Below are 21,861 nucleotides of genomic sequence, written 5' to 3' on the forward strand. Positions count from 1 at the left end.
GAGGGGAAAGAGGATGGGTCTGCCAAAGCTTTTGTGTTGGAGAAAGACGCGCCAAAAGCCATTCGGAGGTTCTGAACCCGACTGAACACCTAGCTCCGTGTATATAGCAATGACTTCAGCACTGTAAATACGCAGCACCAATAAAAGAATAAAATGCAGAGCTGTGTAGAGTCGTTACTCTGAAGTAGCCCGCTCCGGCCACTGTGACAGATATATACTCTGCAAAGTTTGAAAGACAAATACCCACCGTCTTATCATCTAGGCGCTTCTGTGCGCTACTCTGGTTCGCCAGAAGCGGCTTAGTCATGCTGGCCACATGACCTGGAAGCTGTCTGCAGACAAATGCTGGCTCCCTCGGCCTATAGAGCAAGATGAGCATGCAACCCAGAGTCGTCCACAACTGGACCTAATGGTCAGGGGTCCCTTTACCTTTACTTTCATCACCTAGGTTGTTTTTTTTGTTGTTGAAGATCTTGTTGCCCTTTCTACATGTTTTGTTTATTTTAGATACTTGTTTGGACTGTTTATATTTATTTGTTTATATTGAGATTAATCAAATAACCTTATCCTTGATGTCAGCTGGTGATTTTTTGTTTGTTTTGATTTTTAAAAGATTTCTATTTCCCCCCCTATATTAGTAGACAACCTTTTATAGTTATAGAGTTATAGTGCAACAATGTCTAGAGGGCATCAGGTTTGCCACCCCTACATTTAATGACATGCTTCTCAATGACAGCATGCCCATCTGTTCTGTAAACCCTCCCTCCTATCCAGGGTACCGCACTCAGGATTTTTTTTAAAGCTGCCAGTAGTTCTTTTTAGCTGAATACAACTCCTGCATTAGAGTAACTGACTATTCAGTTGGTCAGCAGGCTGAAATGAGTCATCTTGAGGGACCTGATTTTGGTTAGAATTTTGCTAAAACAACCACAAAACACTGTTTACATCTGACAAGAACTTGTTTCTAATAAAAGAAAATTACATGTAATTTCATATACAGTGGTACCTCGGGTTAAGAACTTAATTCGTTCTGGAGGTCCGTTCTTAACCTGAAATTGTTCTTAACCTGAGGTACCACTTTAGCTAATGGGGCTTCCCGCTGCTGCAGCACCGCCGTCGTGTGATTTCTGTTCTCATCCTGAAGCAAAGTTCTTAACCCGGGGTACCACTGTACAGTACTGTATAGGTTTGTTTTAGGTTTCCAGACAAAAATGGAGGTAAAGCCCTATTTACAGTGTACAGTGGTGCCTTGCTAGACGAATTGAATTCGTTCCACGGGTCTTTTCTTATAACGAAAAATTCGTCTAGCGAATCCTATAGGAATGCATTGATTTTTTTTTTGAATTTTTTTTTTGCCCATAGGAATGCATTAATTGAATTTCAATGCATTCCTATGGGAAACCGCGATTCGCAAGACGAATTTTTCGTAAAATGAATTTGTCTAGCGAGGCAACCTCCGCTCGAAAAATCCTTTCGTTAAGCGGAACTTTTGTTAAGCAGGGCATTCGTTAAGCGACGCACCACTGTACTATAAATCCAGCACATTTATATGCTGCAAATGTGGCTGGAATAGTCCAATATCCCTTCAACTGTGGTGTTGGTGACATCTCACTTTCTGTTAGCTTTTGTTATACTAGAAGTAGGGATTGGCACAAGGGTTTCATATTGCTGGCGCATTAATTTTTCAGTAGCATGAGCCTATTTACTTAGGATTCCCTAATCATTTAATGCTAATAGTATATAAAGGATTGTGCCTGTACAAGAAAAGCTGTCAGCCTGTTTGAAACCAAAACCTGGCCTCTAAGATACTTTGTGCTATAGCTGCAGTTTTCCTTTTCAATTGAAGTTCAGTTTTTTTCAGGGTGCTGCTTGGATGTCAGCAATGCAAAGACTCAGAATTAAGAATTGAAATATATCAGTGTGAGCAGACCAGGGTGGAAAATAATACATATAAGTGCTTGGTATTAATTCAGTGGATGAAATACACTGTGATTGTTGGGTGCACACACTAATGCAGGCTTCCTCAACCTCGGCCCTCGAGATGTTTTTGGCCTACAACTCCCATGATCCCTAGCTAGCAGGACCAGTGGTCAGGGATGATGGGAATTGTAGTCTCAAAAACATCTGGAGGGCTGAGGTTGAGGAAGCCTGTACTAATGTAAATGAAAATAAACTTCTTGTGGCATTTTTAAAAAAAGATCAACATTGTTCTGCAACAATTTGTTCTTTAAAAGGAATAAGGTAGAATTTTCAGATGGGACAGCGTTTTTGCCAAACAGAACCTCTAGTACAGGCATGTCCAAAGTCCTTTGGGGGGGGGGCTAATCGGCCTGCTGGTCGGTTTAATCTGGCCCTTGTGGCAGTTTATTTCCTGGGGTAAAATCCTAATAAAACCTCGACAACATCAATCCTGCTCAACAACTTCAACCCTAAAAAAAGCTCAACAACAACTTCAATCCAAAAAAGGCCAACAACTTTGGTTGGCCCTTTGGTCGGCCTTCACAGCCCTTCACTTCATCAAATCTGGCCCTATTTGAAAAAAGTTTGGACACCACTGCTCTAGTATGAAGGCTTTCATGTACATTTCACTGAATGATTGAGTATCAGTTATAAAGATAATTTTCAGAAGTGTTAGGTTTTTTTCACTTTTTAACACACTCAAAGATTATACTTGAGTTCAACATAAAATGCATATTGCTTGCTTTCTCTTTCTTAAATTCTGGAATAGACATCTGAATTAGTATTTTAGACACTAAGTACCCAACTAAAATATTTATTTATTACACTGCTATCCCGCCTTTCTTTCAAAAGGGTCATACATAGTTCTCCATCTTCCCATTTTATCACAACAATCTTGTGAGGTATGCTAGGCTGAGAGGTAGTGTCTGGGTCAAGGTAAGCTTCATGGCTGAATGGGAATTTAAACCCTCTCAGGTCTTTCAGGTCCCAGTCCAATCCTCTAACTGCTGTAGTATAGTGACTGGAGTATTGAACCTGAACTGGGAAATGAGGATTAAAATTCTTCAACATGGATCACTGTAGGTTGCTTCAGGCCATATTTCTGTCTAAATTGTTTAGCAGGATTGTGAGGTTAAAATGGGATAACCTTTTGAACTTCTTGGAGGCAGGGCAAGATACAAATATGATAATCAAAGATGCAGGATACTAATATTTTCTACATTATTATTATTATTATTATTATTATTATTATTATTATTATTATTATTATTTATTGCCACCACCACTCCACCCATCCGTCTGGGTTTCCCCAGCCACTCTGGGCGGCTTACAGCATATAAAGTTTGCAAGCTTCTACAGTCTTTCCAATAAAAATAGCCCCAATAAAATGTATCACTTTACTTGCTTTGTTTCTTCTTTGTATTACATGCAGCTTCCATTCTGTTTAGAATTGCAAAAGATCCCTATGGCAGAAATAGAAGTGTAACATGAGAGAGGCATTATGCTTTTTTTTGTTTTGTTTTTTAAAAGTGCTCTCTTGAAAACTAATCAGTCCTCCTTTGCTTTTCATTTCAACACTCCCTCCCCATCTGTTCTTTACTTTTACCTAGCTCGCTGGAAGTCCATGTACCACCTGCCTCCTAAATTTGCTCTTCTTTTCCAGTTACTTGTTTCCAGACTAGATGCTTCTTTTTCATATTGTTCCTCCTCCTTGATGTTCATGGTTATGTGTCTAAGACTGCTAGTCTGGCTTCACTTTTCTAGCTGACATAGGTGCTATGCACATAAATATTCAAATGTGTTTTCAGGTCATTGTATTAAACTAAAACCAGTTGTGGCTCTGATGTGTGGTTAACTCTCCATTGCTTAGGAGCATCGTGTTAACAGAACAGGAAATCCTTTGGGTTTTTCTCAGTACAGAAGGCTTGGTACTGCCATAAAAGGAGGTTGTTGTTTGGTTTTTTTTTGTATATGGAGGGTTCCTTTCCAAAGAAAGAATAGTCAACCTTGCCTTCATGATTAAATAAGTAGCTCCTATTTATGTACATGAAACCTTAAGTAACACTGCATACATTTCACTTTTTAGTTCAGCCCCTGGAGTTCTTATATAACTTAATTTTAGCAAACATTGGTGGTTGACTAAGCTGGGATACTAGTGTTAAAGACTGCTCACCATCTGCTTCAGCATTTTTGAACATGTCAGAGGTTCTCTCCAAATGGAATGTTCTGTACTTGGCTAGGCCTCCTGCTGTCTGGATTGGTTTGTCATGCATTGTAGCACACTGGTTCATTTTCCTAGTTCAGGTCTGGCTTTTATTGTTATATTTGAAGTCATTTTTATATGTCTACTAGCTGGCGCTGCTACGCGTTGTGGTGGCTCAGTTTGTTAAATGGAGCCTCAGAGTCCCACTTGAGACTCCCCTCACCTTCAGAGTCCCCCTGTTTTTTTGTGTTATGTTTATATAGGTGCATCCCTGTGTCTCTCCCCACCCTGTCCCGGACCCATTACCTATCCCTGTCCCTCCCCCCCCACCCCGGTTCATCCCTGTGATTGGGCCCACCCTGTCCTGACCCATGGCCTATTCGGCCCCTACCTCCACTCGGCCTAGTCTGGAAAGCGGCCTAGTCTGCAAAGGCGAACGGAGATACTGTGGAGAGGGCAAGTTTCATCCCTGTGTCTCCCCCCCAACATGTTTCCTATCTCTGCTCCCTATTCCGCCCCCTCACCCCCCCTGGCAAGGCCCTACCTCCACTTGGCCTAGTCTGGAAAGGGGCCTAGTCTGGAAAGCCGAACCTGTGGAGAGGGTAGGTTTCCTAGGTGTAGTACCAGTGTAGCCGTCACTAGAGGGTGCTGTGTTGCAATCTCTCCTGTGCTCCCAGCATGCACTTGCGGGTGATTTGTGAGTTCTGGAACACAGGGTTTTGGGGGTTTTACGTGGCGTAGGTGTGACATCTGTCTTAGCAAACTTTATAAGATTAATCTCACGGTAGCATGGGACGTTGTGTGCAAATTTGAACACTATCGGTCAAGTGGTTTCGGTGAAAAGTGGAAACACACCCACATGCCGTTAAGATATATAGATATATAGAGATATAGAGCTATCACTATAAAGTAGGCCTGTCCAACTGGTTGGTTGCGATCTACTGGTTGATCACAGGCTTTTCCTGGTCGATCGCCCCCCCCCCAAAACCCAACCCCCCTTCAACAACTATCTTCTCTCCCCCTAAAAGTAAGTTCAACAACTTTGGTGAAGCCTCCCTCAAAAAAGCTCAACAGATCTGGTCAATCCAATAGGTAGATCACTGCCAGTTTATTTATAGTGGGAGTAGATCAGTCTCTGGAAAGTTGGACACCCCTGCTATAAAATATTGCTATATATTCAGGTATTGTAGTGCAGTTTTTTTTATCCACAATTAAGACAGCTCATCCTACAAGACCAAAGAGCATTTCTGGCTAGCATGGTATGGAGACAGTATAATCCTCTCCTTTTGAATGAGTGGCTTACCCATATAACCAGTACTCTGTAAAGTGCTCTACAACTTATATTTTCACAATGAAGCTGTAATGCTAGTTTGTAATTGAGGCTAATTTTTAAAGGCCAATGTTCAATGACCACGCAGATACATGTCTCTGAAGCCCTAGCCTATTACTCAGTACCTCACAACCTCCAAAAGAGGTTTATGCATGGTACCCAGGTGGTCGTCTGTTATAGGGACAGGTGTGCTAAGCTTCAGCTATAGAACTGCACCGTGCATCTGGCTACAGTTTGATGATGATTATTGCATTACTTTGCTCAAATTTAAATTGCCTTGCTGCCTTTTGCATAGCTGCCAAGTTATCCCTTTTTAAAGGGATTTTCCCTTATGCTGAATAGGCTTCCTCGTGAGAAAAGGGAAAACTTGGCAGCTATGGCCTTTTGTTTTTCTACTAGAGATTGGTGATTTTTATTGTAGTTGCCTAGTGCTATCTTTTATAGGTTAGCCTTGACTTCTTTTACTTAAGAACAGCTGGCTTCACTGCAATTATGAGTCACAGTTTGCTTGTTCTGGAATGATAATAGCAAGCACCAGATATCTTATTCTTATGGTAGTGTTAGCTATAAAAAAAAATGAAGGTGATACTTAAAAAGGAAAGGTATATTTTATTGGTGAATATTAGCTTCTGCTTGGTACCCAGGTGGCACTGTGGTTAAACCACTGAGCCTAGGGCTTGCTGATCAGAAGGTCGGCGGTTCGAATCCCTGTGACGGGGTGAGCTCCCGTTGCTTGGTCCCAGCTCCTGCCAACCTAGCAGTTTGAAAGCACGTCAAAATGCAAGTAGATAAATAGGAATCGCTACAGCGGGAAGGTAAACGGCGATTCCATGTGCTGCTCTGGTTTGCCAGAAGCGGCTTTGTCATGCTGGCCACATGACCTGGAAGCTATACGCCGGCTCCCTCGGCCAATAATGCAAGATGAGCGCGCAACCCCAGAGTCGGTCACGACTGGACCTAATGGTCAGGGGTCCCTTTACCTTTACCTTTATTAGCTTCTGCTAATGTTTTTGTAAATGCTAGCATGGGATAGTTATATGATACAATTGCCAGTAAATTTCACAAGCTCTTACCTGTACGGTACTTACAGCATATTGTTATTACTTTTGTTTTTAAACCAGGACAAGAAGTAAATAGTTTGATTTTAAAGTAGTAATTTTTTTCCTGAGGGAGCAAACCTGTGCTACTCTTTGTTTGTGAATGTATTCTTTCTATTCTCCTGTCTTGAAAAAAATTCAGTTTATAAGAGAAACCAGAATGATTAGTAAATAAGTTTTGTAATTATGTGAATCCCAGGTTATCTTGATCAAGTTTGTCCAAATTCAATGGCTAAGATTCTACCCCTCCCCGAAACCTACCGGATATCTTTTCTTCTCATTTTCTTCTGGCTTTCTGAAAAGATTTTCTCAAATTTTATTTCAATATTTTCTTTGTATGTGACTCTGAAAGTAGATTATTTTTTTAAAAGGGCTGAAAGGAAAATCCCAGTTGCACAAATAGGACATCACAGTGCTATCACCCAGTGGACTGTTGAAGTAGCAAAGCACATTGGGAATAGAATTCAACAAGATGTTTTTATGAGGTGTAGTAATTTTAGCTTGCCTTTTTTTCCAGAAGCTTGCATTGTGAGTCTTTATATTTATGTAAGATAACTTTTGTCTTTCAGAATACAGAGCTTCTTTGGAGACATCTCTTTGTTGGATTTTATCCATGTCCTGCTAACCACTACTTTCAGCTATGGAATCGGTAACTATTTTATTGTGTGTCCCCCCCAAGCACTCCTGCCTCCCTTTTCAGTGGAATAGCTTTTGTAATAGCGAATACAAAAACAAAATATGGCTATGAATCATGATAGTGATTTTTCATTTATTATTCTTAAAATGTAAAAATTTAATAGGTTTTGATAGAGTAGCTGTGTTAGAATCGGTTTTATAGTGCAGGTGAAATGTCTTCAGCTTATTAAGAAACTAGTTTTAGTTGCAGTGCAATGTATAACAACATAACAAATAAGGCCTGAGGGTGAACTTCCCTGCAGTACCTGACAAAGGTTTTGTGGGGAAATTACAAATACAGGCTATGGCTTTTATTTTATCACCAAAACACATATTGGGTAAGTTATCATCTCAGGGAAACTTTCTGATTTAGATGCTTGCATAAAGCAGCTCTGTGGCATTTTTCCTCTGCAAAGACACTGTTGAATCAGCAGCCAAGGACTACCATAAAGCCTGCCTTGTAATTAGGCACTTGGCTGGTTACCTGTAGCACTGTAGAAATTGGAGTTCTTGGTGAAGTCCAGAAATAAACAGTAAATTGCAAGAACTCGGGCCAGGAGGAAGATGGATTTCAAGTAAGTCTTCAAAAGGTTTTATTTATGTAATGATAAGATGAATTCAAATCGGAATCAATTCCAGTATGATAGTGAAGCAAATAAAAATTAATTCCAGTGTAAAAATCCCAGGACAAGGCCCTGTTTCGACAATTCTTCATCAGCAATGTTCTAATGGTCAGAGTGTACCAAGTATGTTTGCCGAATTGTTGAAACAGGGCCTTGTCCTGGGATTTTCACACTGGAATTTATTTTTATTTGCTTCACTATCATACTGGAATTGATTCCTATTTGAATTCTTCTTATCATTACATAAATAAAACCTTTTGAAGACTTACTTGAAATTCATCTTCCTCCTGGCCTGAGTTCTTGCAATTTACTGTTTATTTCTGGTTACCTGTAGCAAGCAACAACAATTAGCTGACAATCCTATTACAGTACAGTGGTACCTTGGGTTATGTACCTGATTTGTTCGGGGGTGTGGTACGTAACCCGAAAAGTACACAACCCGAACAACCGTGAAAGCGCGCTCCTGTACAGAACGCTTCTGCGCACGGCGAACCCGGACGTAAACACTTCCAGGTTTGCTGAGTTTGTAACCTGAAAAGTACGCAACCTGAAGCCTACATAACTTGAGGTACGACTGTACATGCAAGTTCTCCACAAATGCACCTGCATGCAACACAAGGGAAGAAGGGGAAATTATTGGAGTCACTATTCTTAGAAGTAAAATTTGTAGAACATTTTCAGTGTGAATAAACAAGGTTTACGTAACAGTGGTGACCAAGCAAAAAGAGTAGTCCAGTTGTGTACCATACTACAAGACCTGCCTCCTGTGTCTGCTCATACAGCTCTCCCTCTGATCCAGATTGAATCTGTCAAAGCTTATACATACCCCACACCCCATGGTGCTAACAGAGACCCAGCGGTGAGAGGCAAACTTAGTTTCTTGTTCCTGAAAGGAAAAGGTCTTTCCTTACTTCTGGAGGATGGAGAGAAATGTCAGCTATTTGGCTAAACTGGGGATTGTTTCCTTACTGTAGGTGAGAAGTTTCATACTGAATAATGTTCTCTCTCAAGGACTTTTTCTAGGGTAGTTTTTACCAAAAAGAGATAATTAGTGAATGTGATCTAGGATTTAATTTGACATTATCAGGGTGAAATGTAATCAGTTAACAAGAGTAATGTTTAAACTTGGTGATTAAGTTTCTAATTAAAAGAGGATTCATTAAAATCAAGTCTGGACTTGGTTTGAGCTTTTAAAAATTCTGCACCTTCAGATGCACCCAAAATCTCTATAAGAGTTTGCTAAAAATATGTGTTGCAAGTTTTTGTCACTGCTGACAACTTTCTGAAGCCTGTCAGTGGTGCACCTGTCTCAGCAATGACATTGAGATGCATCTTCTGATGTGTGTCTCATGTCAGTTAACAAAACATTGGAAAAGACTGGGATAAAAAGCTGTTTCCTTAGCTTTGATGAGGTATTAGCAACAGTAGCTTCTTGCCTTTATTGTAATTAGTATGATGATACAATGCACCCATGGTCGATTGCAGACCCTTATTCAAGAGTAATGATAGGGGTAAAACCTGCTTCTTGGCAGATGGTGTAACTGAGTGTCCTAGTAGTGCATACCAGTGTCCATCACTGCCATTTAGGACAGTTGGTGAGATGGGCCCTTTTAGGGCATTCCGTTATGAATTGTTGTTGACTTGCAGTTTGTTCATATTAGATTTTTTAATGTTTTTAATTTTTTAATGTTTTTTTAATGTTTGCGTGTTTATTTTATAAGTATTAATCCTTTGGAGAGCAAATAAGAAAAAATGGTAGAATGTTGTTTTCGTGTGGAACAACTAGCATACACACTTGGAATAGTAATTAAAATCTGAATGTTTTAGATAGAATTCTTTAATATTTCACACAAAAAGGTTTCTGCTCACAAGAGACTTGGAGAGCAGAATATTGCTGCTTCAGAGCTCAAAGGTGTATTGAAAATTTTATCACTTGTGTCATCACTATACTTGTGCATGTGTAGATAATTTTCCTTACTGCAGATGGCCTTAATGAAATTGTCTTAAAAGTGGTGGTTGGAGCATAAATTTTAATTTGTCATGTTGAAATTAGGTGTGCATTCTTCCCTTCCAGTATTGAATACCCAATAAGTAACAGTGCTAATTTCCACCTGCCACTAATGAATGATAAGGGCTTATTTGCCCAGAGTGATGCTTTTGTTGTTATATAGAAATTAAGAATGTTTTCAAATTCTTGGAAAGCTTATTGAGTACTTGCATATCCTTGAGTTGGGGCAGAGTGCAAGACTGTCCAGTGAATTCGAAGTGTGGTACTTGATTGCAGAATTCTTCATGGCCGAGATATTGCATAATCTGTGACCAATAATATGATGGCTGTGTGTTAGTGCTGGAATTTCTGTGAAAGAATATGTTCTAATGAAGCTGGAGTTGTGGCAGTTTTATGTTCTTTGGTGACATCTATGCAGTTACTTCTATGCAATATTAGTGTCTGAAGTGTATATAGGCTTCACCTTAGCATTCTTTCTTTTAATAAAAATTGGGTCATGTGTAAATTAATGGAAAGTGGAATAAAAAAAAATGCAGCGCAGCCAAGTCACTGTATACTACACGTATACCACACTAATGAATATGCTCTGTGTCTGTATTATTTTCTTGTTGAAAAGCATTTAGGCTTCCAATGTTTCTGTACTGTTGAGTTTCTTGAAGAAGCATGATAATCTGGTGCATTTCTGTAGCACAGAATTCTAGTGTAAGCTGGCAGCTGGTTAAATTCTCAATACTCACATTTTTCATCACAGAAATTGACAGATCAACACTTCTGAGCAGGAGTGAGATTGTGATGGTGGTTTTGGATGTAGTATTTCACAGAGTTCCTAATGAATATGTAGGTGTTTAGGGAAGCTTTTAATATCTGAAGGACTATTGTATTTTAATCTTTTGTTGGAAGCAGCCCAGAGTGGGGTATAAATAACAACAACAACAACAACAACAACAACAACAATAATATTAAAATGATGAATATGGTGGGGCTGCTAAGCAGAATTGTTTTCCAAGCTTGAGTCTTGCCTTGTTCTGACCTTCCGAGAAGAACGCTATTGTGAAGCTGAGCTAGATAGTAAAAATGCAGTTTCAACACATGCTTTAAGAATTGAATTGTCTTCGGAAAACTAACATTTTACAATGAAGATAGAATTGCTTAGACAAAATGGGGCCAGATCTTGGTATTTATTTAACTCAGGTATTTTCCATTTGTGGCACTTCAGCTTGGATGCATTAACATTTAAATATTTACTGATTCTTGACTGCATAGGGAAAGGATTTTTAAAATCAGGATCTTTCACAACCTTGAGTTAGATTTCACTCTCCTTTCCTGAATACATTTTTAGATGCATAAGGTAACAAAAATGTTTTGTTAATCCAAATTTTAATGATGAGTGAACCTTTGCAACCTAGTCACTTTTAACTGTAAAGTCAACATCCTTGAAGAGGCCAATAAGTTGAATGTAGCTTTCATACTCTTTGAGCTTTGTCTTCCACTGGGCATAAGTGAGATTTACTTGTTTAAATTGTATGTATTTTTGAGGTTTTCCTGTAATTGTATTTTTTGCAACTATATTTGTTAGGGACACTGCCAGAGAATGTGTATGAGTGGCCTATCCAATGGTGAGAATCCACTGTTCACTGTTTACTTTAAAGATTGTTACCAGAATATGTGAAACTCTTTTTCTAGTCTGTGGTAGTATAGCTTCTAATCTTTGCCAAAGGGAAATACTTGTATTATATACTCCTCAGAATATAGTATTTGAAAAACTATCTCAAAGTTGTGGAGCAAACTTGCTATAAGTTGCTTCAGTGGGTAGGACTTGAGCTAAAATTCAAATTCAAATAGTATTCAAATTGGAAGAAAAAGATTTAAACTAAACATTAGGAAGTACAAGCTGATCAACAATGGAACAGATTGCCTTGGAAGCTGGTGTTACTTAGAGGTTTTTAGGCAGAGGCTGGATGGCCTCCCCATCATGGAGGTTGTAGTACTATAGTGGATTTTCAGCATTGGCAGGAGTTGCAGTAGATGGCATTTGACATTCCTTCCAACCTTAATTCTCTGCATTTTTAAAAATGAAGCTTTAAGGTATGTTTACAGACATGGATGAACATTTGTAGCTGATAAAACATTCTGGAGATCCCAGAGAAGCTGTGGCCAGGTTGGGATTTGGTGCCGCCCCAGTGGACAATAGGCAACATTGTATAGTAAAAAAGCTTTAAAAAAGAATAAAGGAAGCTGCTTGTCTTACTCCTCCTTTATTCACTCCTCCCCCCTTTGCTTCTCAGAAAGCTGTCATTTCTTTCTGACACCTGTTGTTCACCTTTCAGGCTGGTCATTTCCTTGTTTCTTTTACCGCCTGTTGATTTCCCATCTGTGTTTAGTCTTATCTTTAGTTCTTCTCTTCAGTGCTGCTTCCGCCTCTGTGGTGGTTTCACTCATTTTTGCTGCCTTTTAAGCCATTAGTTCCTTTTACAGTATTTACAGTCCTTTTCCTTGGTAGAGCATCTTTCCAAGGTAAAAGTGATTGCTTAAACAAAATCCTATACATAGGATCTAGTCACTGTAAAAATAATAAGTATGGAGGAGTGTGTGTAAACTAAACAAAAACGTAAATACATTTACTATCCTTCTCTAAGGATAGTGCACATTGCATATGAGGTATGACATAGCAGTTGTATTCAGGGGGAAGACTGATGTCCTATGAACGCATGGAATGCAGCAACTGTGCCAATGCTAAGCAGGCATTGTCTGAATGGAAAATTGTTGGGGGCGCCTCATGTACAGTCTCCTGAGTTTTGTGGAAGAAAAACTGAGTGGGCCATAATGTGCTTCTCACAAAACATTTATTGTTGTATATTCTCATAACATATGAACACACAAAAGTGGCTCATGAGGCCTAGATGTTATTTTTATTCCCAGATGTAAACATGTTTCCTCCTTGTCCTTTACTATTACATAATTTATTGAGGAGAGCGTGGACATGGTGCACGAGCATTTTATTGCTCCGAGGCAGATCAAATGACAATTTTTGGAGGAGGTGTTCAGTCAGTCAGGGGGAGACAGCCTGTAAATAGTTATATGGAGTGGTATGTGTGTCTGATAAACAGGTATGAGAAGGGAAAGTTCAAATGGCCTTCGTTTGGTTGAAATATTGAGGAACTCAAATTGATTCCTTCCGCTACATTAACAGTTACCCCAGTGTTACTGCATTGGATCTATTTTTGATGTGAAATCCCTTCTATGGTATAATCCTGTTCTTCTTTAGAACTAAGTCCCACTGAGTTAGTAGTTTACTCCACAGTAAATGTGTTTAGGATTGCAGCCTTAATTTTCTGGTCCACAGGTGTCATTCTCTGTTGTTTACATAGACCCCTCAAATGCTTGATGCAATAAGATGTTGCTAAGTTTGGAATGTAAATTATGTGAAAATGGCTCTTAAATTTTGCTTGCTGAATGCCAGATGAAGTGACAGCCATTTCTGTTGTTATTACATGAATATATTCAGGTTGCTGAGTTAATTAAGAAACACTGTTCATTCAATGTGTGTGTAAATAAAGGAATTTTTGGAATCGAAATTTGATTTTAAAGGGCACATCTGACACTGCCAGTACTGAAATTAGGAGCAGTACCAGCACCAGCACCCATAATTGTGTTGCTTATAACAAACAGAATTAGACATGTTATTTCTGATGTCTAGGGATGAAGTGAACTTAGAAAAGAACTGGATAAAATAATTCTAAATATGGCCATTCGCATATTGCTGTAGGCTTATTTCTTGCATTTCATCTTTTTATGATGATGAAAAGGCATAAACCTTGTGTACTGTGCTTTCCAAGCTGAGCACACCACAGAGGATGACTTGATTAAAATCATATGTGACAAGTTAACATTTTAATGACTAATGCTGCTATGGATCTTGGGAGTGGATCAGCTAATTTTAGTTTCTCTCTCCAGAGGCAGAGCTAGAAAATTGAAGAGTCATTTGGGGCCACTATTCCCAATCCTGCATGGTGGAACAATCAGAGTTGCGTTTCCTTTTTCTGCAGCATTCTTTTCTACCTTCTTTCAAATAGCAAAATGATTGGTGAGACTGTACTGTTTTCAGCCTAGAGGGGAAGCTGTCCATTACCTCTGTGCTGCAAATTTAACGCTCAGCCAACCTATCCATTGGTAGTTAGTAGTTTCAGATCTTTGGCCCATGAGCCTAATTGGCCCTCCAGGACTTCCCATTTGTCCCACAAGGCTGTTTCGGCCAAGCCACACTCACCTACCCTACACATAATGTCATGTATGATGTGTGGCAGATAAAAGACCAAGGCTCAGCCAGTTGGGTTTTGCAGCCATCAGCGATCACCTCACCTGATTGCCAATTGCTGCCTAAATACATAAAATTGGGGTGAGGCGGTGGCGGGGAATAGGTGAGGTTTGGCTACATCAAATGATCTATGCCAGGGACGGCCAACTCCCAAGAGACTGCAATCTACTCACAGTTAAAGACTGGCAGTGTTTTTTTTTGGGGGGGGGGCTTCAGGTCAAAGTTGTTTGAGCTTTTTTTTTTTTGGAAGGAAGGAAAGGCCTGGTTTTTTTTGGGGGGGGGGTGAAGGGCGAAAATGTTGAGCTTTTTTTAGGGGAACCAAACTTGTTGAGCTTCTTTGGGGGGAACCAGGTAGAGGAGGAGGAGACAAGCATGAACAAGAAAGGGGCCCTTTTTCCAGCAGTGGGACACTTGGAGGCAGAATGCAGAGGCCATTGCAGAATGGAGGCAGAATGCAGAGGCACTTGCAGCCTGAAACCAGAGGCGAGAAGAAGAAGAGGAAGAAACAGCAAGTGCCTGGTTGGAAAGAAGCAAAAGCAACCATATATTCCTAGGGCATAGGAGAGTGGCTGGCACATCAGTGAACCATTTATAGGGGGAAAGGGAAATGTAGGGTCCCAAGGGCAGGGTCCATGGTTTGTAAACATACTCTCTAACCCACATAGGAAAAGTTTTGTTTGCAGCTAACAGGTGGATTCTTCGTTACTACCAGTGTAAGTAAGCATGGGATCCTTTGATACTGAATTTACCCCAATGAGCCCTATTGAGACAGATGAGAACAAACTTTTTGTGCAATAAGACTTGGACGTTTTGGGACACTTTAGTTCGCATAGGTCTCCTCAACATGACTACACCTGCGTTTCAGATCCCATTGACTTTTGCTTAATCTTGTGTGGTTAGGTTAACATGGTAATTGTTCAAAGTTATTTAACCATTCTGCTTATTCTTTGGCAGTGATAAACTTATTACTGCAGTCTTGCAAGAAGTAGACTTGCTCTTTGTGTTGTACAAAGAGAATAAAATCCATTTGTTGTACTTAGCAGTCTTTTTTTTACCTCATTCTTGCAGTCTTGCCAATATCCTGTATTTGTTTTTCACAGGAAAGCTTTTAACTTTTCCTTAATGCAAGTTGAGTTGTGATAGCTTCTGCTTGTTTTAATGTTTTGCTGTTGTAATACAAGGCAAATATGCTCAGGCACTAAAGCTAATTTTTCAGTTAGTGAAAAAGTTACTTTTCTCTCTAACTTTTTGGAATGTTACTTTGAATTAGATCAAGGGTTTTGTTGGACTTTGTTGATGCTCAGTTTGAAGTGAGAGTGCATTTTAGAACACAAAGCACTGTGCCAAGACTATGCATTACAGGAGAAGATGAGCAGTGACAGAGAAACTTGGCTGCCATTACTGGCCTCTTCAATGAAGAGACCCTGATATGCTTTCAAGGTACTCCAGGGCTGCCCTGAATGCAATTTGGAAACCAGCAATTTAAATTGTTAGTGTAATGTGGTGGGTATTCTAGTGGGTTGCCACCTTTGTTGTTGTTTAGTCGTTTAGTCATGTCCGACTCTTCATGACCCCATGGACCAGAGCACATTAGGCACTCCTGTCTACCACTGCTTCCTGCAGTTTGGTCAAACTCATGTTCGTAGCTTCGAGAACACTGTCCAACCATCTCATCCTCTGTCGTCCCCTTCTCCTTGTGCCCTCAATCTTTCCCAGCATCAGGGTCTTTTCCAGGGAGTCTTCTCTTCTCATGAGGTGGCCAAAGTACTGGAGCCTCAGCTTCAGGATCTGTCCTTCCAGTGAGCACTCAGGGCTGATTTCCTTAAGAATGGATAGGTTTGATCTTCTTGCAGTCCACGGGACTCTCCCACATTACTCAAACCAAATTGAGGCCAATGCTCCATTTTCTAATTTATATCTTCTTAATAAACGCTGAAAGCTTGATATTTTTCTTACATGATATGAAGCTGTATAAGTGTTTCCAGAGGATTATGCTTGAGCAGGTGCTCATTGGTAAATAATATACTTCTGACAAAACCAGTGGTTGGGTGGTGTTGTATAAATTTATCCAAGGAACTCAAAACTGCATATAGGGTTCTTCCACCCTTTATCTTCCCAACAACCAAGTGAAGTAGTAGCATGAAGAGCTACTCATCTAAACTTCGTATCCAGAAGCATGTGTTTAATCTTTATTCTGTAGTGATTTCTTCTGATTTCTTTACGTTAGTGGTAACAAAATCTTGTTTGCTTTTACAACTCTTGGAGCAGCTTTGGAAGGAGGGGGATTAGTATATTTTAGGTAGAAGATTTTAGTGTAAACTTTTTAAAAGTAACATCTGGAATTTTTGCTGTTTGTTCAGACATTTTTAAATTGAAATCCAAATCCGAAATGTTTTAAATAAAAGTTGCTTCCAAATTTAATTTGTATTTGCTGCATCAATACTTTGTGCTGCTTTGCTTCCTCACTGGAATGCAGCTCGACTGCAGTAAGGGGAGCTGTGATTTATATACATTATACCTTTTGTTGCTGTTCCTTGCATCAACATTCAATAACTACATCATCATGTTTTGTCTGAAAACACTATACAACACTGAGAATGCTCTTATGCATGTTTGAGACCAAGCAACAGGATTAAAAACAGAACATTGATGGAAAAGTAGGGCACTGAGTTGAGTGCAATGAGAACCTGGAATTCTGGCAACATGTTCACAGAGTGCTGTAAAATAATGTAATATGGCTGGAACTATTTTCCATTCACACCCAAAGGTCTTTAGGGAATCTTAGCAGAACTAGTAAGCAGAATGTGTTTGGCTTCAGTTAAGATATTGGCTTTTGATCACTTGATCACTTAGCTTTTGATTGGAGGTAAAACACTGGTGCAAAGATCCCTCTGCCCCCCCCCCTTCCCAGAGTTGTCAACCTTTTCCCAAGCCGTTGCGGGGATCGCTCTCCTCCCACAGAGGCTTGGGAAGGAAGCTGCGTGCCCACCAGCCATATAGTTGGTGGGGCGCAGCTTCCAACCTAAGCCTCTTCGGGGATCGCTCTCCTCCTGTGGAGGCTTGGGAAGGAAGCTGCACACCTGCCAGCCATATAGTTGACGGGGCACAGCTGGCAGGCATGCAGGGAAAGGGAGGCCACCGGTAGCGCAGCTCCCCCACTTGCTGGGGCGCCCCTGAGAGGCCAGCGCCCTGGTGTGAAACGCCAGTAGGCCCAATAGGAAAGGCGGCTCTGTGCTTGTAGTCACCCCACAACACCTGTACACATGCACACGGGGCAGAGATACCCTTCAGGTGATCTGTGCAGATTAGCTGATGAGTGGACATATTGTTTCCTCCCTGCCCATCATGATCAGTCTGATGATGGAGGGAGCAGTTAGTATCTTCATCAGGTGCTCGGTGGGCAGAAAGTTGAAACTTTTATATCCACCACAGTTCTATATCTGCTTTAACTTTTTTAAGTTTTGCTGCCATCGGCATAGTAGGGGGGAGTCTATGGGGCTGAGTACAGCCACTGGGTTGGCCACCCCTGCTCTGAACTGGAGCAGAACCTTGACTTTCAACCATATATGGGCACTGTTACACTGTTACATGTTACATCTAATACTGAAATGTTACAAGGCTAAATAAATATTCAGAATGATCAGCTTGAGAATCGTGGGAAAACTCACATTGTTGCATTCCAAGTCACTTAGTAATTCAGTAGTGAGTTATTGTCAGTGGGGGGTGCAGGACCTGAATTAGAGGATGTAAACTTGGGAGAAGTTAGCAAGAGATGCATGGGTTGTACAACTCTGGTAGAACCTGGCCTTTAAATTGTCATCTGGTTAAAAGAATAGGAACCTTAGCCTGTGTGTCCCAAGCTTCTTGCTTTCGAGACTCTAGTTTTCTTGCTCAGAATTTCTAGTCTCTTTATACCAGCATGTTGCTTGGACAAGTAGAAATTTCTCAATGGAAAACTTGTTTATTAGTAACAGTGAATGTATGACAATTGCATACAACATTTAAGCAACTTTGCAGTTTCAAAGTTGTAATTAATGTTTTTCAGGTGATTATCGCTAGCAAGTATGTGAGCCAGCTTATCGTGCATAATTGTTAACAACAGTTTTCAGTACATTCTCCCCTTAAATGTAAACAATTCAAGTATACCGGTAGTACATGCTATTGTCTTTAACTTTTTATGAGTATTCCATTTAAAACATATTAATTGTGCTTCAGTTTCTCCCTTGAGTATTTTTATTGGGACAAACAAATGCTAAATACAAGTAAAATAAACCTGCTAAATTGGATCAATCTGGGAAATCAGATTTTTTTCTGATACATACTAAAGGTTTTCCTATGCTGATTACCTTATGCAAATTGACGAAATTGACCTCATGCATAGGGGGAAATCTAAAAAAAAATTCTAATTCAGAACCTTTCAGATACTAAATTTGAGAAGCAATGAATAAGTGTGTTTTTATTGGTATTTCTAACATGTGCTAATTGTGTATGCAAATCTTTAAGCTTCATAATGTTGTTCTTTATCTATAAGCAGGCCATTTTGGCATTAAGCTTACTTGTGCCCTGGAGTGATGCAACTTGACTCTGACAACAGAATGTAAGGCTCAAGCACTTCAGAATGAAAAAAACCAGGCTAATGACATATGTACATTGAATTGTATCTGGAGTGTATGTAAGCTGTCCATGAAGTGTACTACTGTAGAGTCTTACTATGAATATGCAGCAGTGTAGAGCAGTTAACAAAATAGAGCACAAGCTGTTTGCATGCAAAATTGTCTTGGATATCATTAGTAAATCTTGCTAAAGAGCTAACAATGTAAACACTGCTTTTGTGACAGCTCAATGAGAAGGCAAAATATGGGCATGTGCCAGTAAAGGGAGATATACATTTCTCACCAGCCATGTGGTTCCCTTATTGAAACTATAAGAATAGAATCTTTTTCAAAACTGCAGGACTCTACATGAGCTGAGAGATCCTGGTCCAGCAGGCTTCTCTTTTCCTTAGCATCTAGCTGTAGCCATTCCATCAGAATGCAGCAATAGAAGGCCCCTATGATTGGCTATACTGAGAGACCACCCCCTTCATGCTCCATTTCTCTTTCAACTGTTTCCATCCATGCTCCTCACTATAAGAACTACATGGCAACCCTAGAAATGGATGCCTCAGTCCCATCCCACCGTCTTTTTCACTTTGTACTGCATCTTTCAGATTCTAAGCCTAGAGACTGTGTTGTTATATTATCTTGTGTAAGCTGCTCTGGGAGCCTCTTTAGTTGAAGAGTAAGGTAAAACGATGTAAATAAATAAAATTTGAGAGAGTGTGGTTAAAATCTGCAGTAGAAAATGTTTTATTGCAGTGCACTCAGTATTGACTTGCAACAGATTTTATGTTAAGTCCATTAAAAAAAAACTGAATACACTACAGCTACATAGAACTCACCTATTCTAAGTGATTTGGAATGAAATAAAAAAAATTCCTTCAGTAGCACCTTAAAGACTAACTAAGTTTTAATTTTGGTATGAGCTTTCGTGTGCATGCACACTTCATCAGATACTTCATTTAAGGTGCTACCGTGTTTCTCATATTATAAGACATGTCTTATATTTATTTTTTCCTCAAAAAAACACACTATGGCTTATTTTCAAGGGATGTCTTATTTTTTTCCTCCTCCTCCTGCCGCAGCCGGCATTGCTGCTGCGCCTATCACTATGTCATATTTTCGGGGTATGGCTTATATTCATTGAATGCTTAAAAATCCTGCTATGGCTTATTTTATGGGTATGTCTTAAAATATGAGAAACAGGGTACTGAAGGAATTTTTTTATTTTGTTTCGACTCAGACCAACACGGCTACCTACCTGTAACTTGATTTGGAATGGTTCGGTCATTTTGACAAGTTAAAAGGAATGGGTAAGACCATGTGTTCATTTCTTTTTTGTCTCAAATTTATTCAGACCAGTTTGTGGCTCCGTCTTTTTCTTTTCCAGCTGCAATCTAATGCTAGCTTTTATAAATCCCCTCAGGTCCACACCCGGATCTGTAGTATAGCTAGTACACAGATGCATTGTTTTGAGGTCCTGCATTCCACAAAGATCAAAGAGTCACTGGACCACATTCACTGAACATCTGAAGCTGTTACAACCCTCTGCAGCCCTTCCGGATCCAGGTGCTTCACAATTACTAGGTTAAAGGCAACAAGAGCTGTTGCTTCTAGGCTTTTTTGTTTAATTCTGACTACTTTGATTCACTACAGCTGGTGAAACAGATTTGGTTCAGGCATGTATGATGGTAGTTCATTTCATGCTCAGAATTGTAATTATGTTCATTCCTTTCAAGCTCACAGCTGTAAAAAAAAAGTATTCTATTATGCTTTACATAAAACTTGCATGTTGTGGGAAACATTACCAAAATTTACTAGCAACTATAAACTGTTTAATTCTACCACAGTTCCTTGTTTACCTGCCTACTTTTCTTCACGTATAGCTGCTGTAATGTTACTTTTAACTAAAGGCGAGAAGGAGACCATTCCATAATGAAATGGAAGCTGTTCTGACTTGCCCAGCTGTCATTGACATCTGCCTATGCAGCTTGACTGTACCATCAGCCTCCATACTTTACTGCCTATTCATTATCTTGAAATCTTTTTGAGTCTCTTGAAGGTACAGCCATTTGCTTTATGTGTGACTATAATACATTTGATCTATACTGCGCACTATTTTAGTTTTCTTCTGCTAGTGGGTTGGTTCCAAGCAATAACCAGCAAAGATTCCATCTTTTAAAAGGATTAAAGCAAATTGAAGTGTATTGTGAAATCTGCATTGCTTATAGACCATATTGGTTGTGAGTCTTGGAAGACCTGCTCCCTGTTTTGCAGCCTTTTTTTCACCTGGCAGGGCCCTGACTGTCTGACTCCAGTTACAAAGCCTGCTGAACAGACTCTTGGGCTGGGGTATTGTTTGGGAAGAAGGTTTGTAGCTGTAGCTCTTGCTTTTGTGTATTTTTATTTTATATCATGTTGTGATTTATGTAGAAATAGTTCAGTTTGGTTGTGCATATTTTAATGCTTTTATTAATGTTCATGACTATTTTTGTTATATTGTAGTTACGTATTTTTTCATTGTATAAGCTGCTTTGGGTATGGTTTTAGCTGTGGAAAGGCGGAATAGAAATAAAATTATGTATCTCTAAAGCTTGAAGCCTGGCACCTTGATTTTACAGTTCTACATTAGTTGGTTATACCCGTTCTACAGGTTGTAGAAGCTGTATGGCTTGTGCAGCAGTCTCAATATGGGACTGTTAAGCTCTTTTACCTTATCCTCTGAACATTCTTTTAAACAACTTTCAGAACCATCTTTGCATGTCTGGTTATGGGATCCTTAAGCAGAAGAATGGAATGTGAGCCCCCGTTGGATAACTGTTCTTTGTGTCAGCATCTTAATACAAGCTTTAGTACCCTGTAGACTTAGTATTTTTGCATGCATGTTGTGTCCTTGTGCTAAGAAGCTTTATTTTATTAATGGTTAAATAGTTAAGGCCAGATGAGAGATGCCAGTGTTGGATTAAACTTTCCACATTGACTTGTCTACTGAGGAACCCCTCATCTGCCATGCACCTCTGCATGATGCAGAGGATTCTGGAGCATGCTTTAGG

The 21,861-nt window shown here is 39.8% G+C and overlaps 1 protein-coding gene across 8 annotated transcripts in view; it reads left to right on the top strand.

Moving 5' to 3' along the window:
* Positions 1 to 21,861, top strand: part of ANKRD11 (ankyrin repeat domain 11) — a 213,059-nt gene that overhangs the window by 19,996 nt on the left and 171,202 nt on the right. For 3 of the 8 annotated variants that reach the window (XM_035116920.3, XM_035116923.3, XM_088671966.1), the window contains exon 2: positions 7,159 to 7,238. The exons of 3 other annotated variants lie outside the window; for them this stretch is intronic. The gene's annotated coding sequence lies outside the window, so the exon portion shown is untranslated. Of the gene's footprint in view, positions 1 to 7,054; positions 7,075 to 7,158; positions 7,239 to 20,050; positions 20,122 to 21,861 lie in introns of those variants that run through there. 2 more of the 8 variants (XM_035116921.3, XM_088671965.1) reach the window with 2 other exon arrangements.

Source organism: Zootoca vivipara, chromosome 6 (assembly GCF_965207765.1).
Source record: "Zootoca vivipara chromosome 6, rZooViv2.hap1.1, whole genome shotgun sequence".
In the NCBI taxonomy this organism is placed as follows: domain Eukaryota; kingdom Metazoa; phylum Chordata; class Lepidosauria; order Squamata; family Lacertidae; genus Zootoca; species Zootoca vivipara.